This window comes from Theropithecus gelada, unplaced genomic scaffold (assembly GCF_003255815.1).
Source record: "Theropithecus gelada isolate Dixy unplaced genomic scaffold, Tgel_1.0 HiC_scaffold_2615, whole genome shotgun sequence".
Taxonomy (NCBI): domain Eukaryota; kingdom Metazoa; phylum Chordata; class Mammalia; order Primates; family Cercopithecidae; genus Theropithecus; species Theropithecus gelada.
The window spans coordinates 2,609-3,343 of NW_020259085.1; the positions used below are offsets into that span (position 1 = coordinate 2,609).

Below are 735 nucleotides of genomic sequence, written 5' to 3' on the forward strand. Positions count from 1 at the left end.
GGGCAAGAGGGGGCCTCGCAGGATTCCTGAGCGGCCAGGGATCCCAAAGAATACCTGCGCGACAGGGCGGACGACCGGACGGGGTCCCAGGATCGTGGGCTCTGGGCCCTGACGCCTCGGAGCACTCCCTGTTCCGAGCGGGCCCGACGTGGTGGAAGCTCGGGAGCTCGGGAGCCGGGAGAGGCAGCAGGCGAGAGGCTCCGGGATCCCGATCCGAGCACGACGACCCCGGGCTGGCGGTGCGGGCTGGGCATGGCTGGGCGAGGCTCTTGGGGCAGCCAGGCGCCTCTGCCGGCGTCTACGGCCATACCACCCTGAACGCGCCCGATCTCGTCTGATCTCGGAAGCTAAGCAGGGTCGGGCCTGGTTAGTACTTGGATGGGAGACCGCCTGGGAATACCGGGTGCTGTAGGCTTTTTGGCTTGCTTTCTTCTCTTTCGTTCTTTTCTACCTTCCTTTCTTCCCTTCTCTCACTCTCTCTTCTTTCTTTCTTTCTTTCCTTCTTTCTTTCTCTCTCTCTTTCTTTCTTTCTTTCTTTTCTTTCTTTCCTTCTTTCTTTCTACCTCTCCTTCTTTCTATCTCGCTCTTTCTCTTTCTGTCTTTCTTTCTTTCCTTCTTACTTTCATTCTTTTCTGTTTCTTCCCTGCTATCTTTCCTTTCTTTCTTGATCTCTCTTTCTCTCTTCCTTTCTGTCTGTCTTTCTTCCTTCCTTCCTTCCTCTCCATCTCTCTGTCT

General features: G+C 55.4%; 1 non-coding gene across 1 annotated transcript; it reads left to right on the plus strand.

Annotated features, from left to right (window-relative positions):
* The first annotated feature begins 296 nt into the window (after positions 1 to 296).
* Positions 297 to 415, plus strand: LOC112617579. Its single transcript, XR_003117928.1, has one exon. It is a non-coding gene; the product is annotated as a 5S ribosomal RNA (ribosomal RNA).
* The last annotated feature ends 320 nt before the right edge of the window (positions 416 to 735 follow it).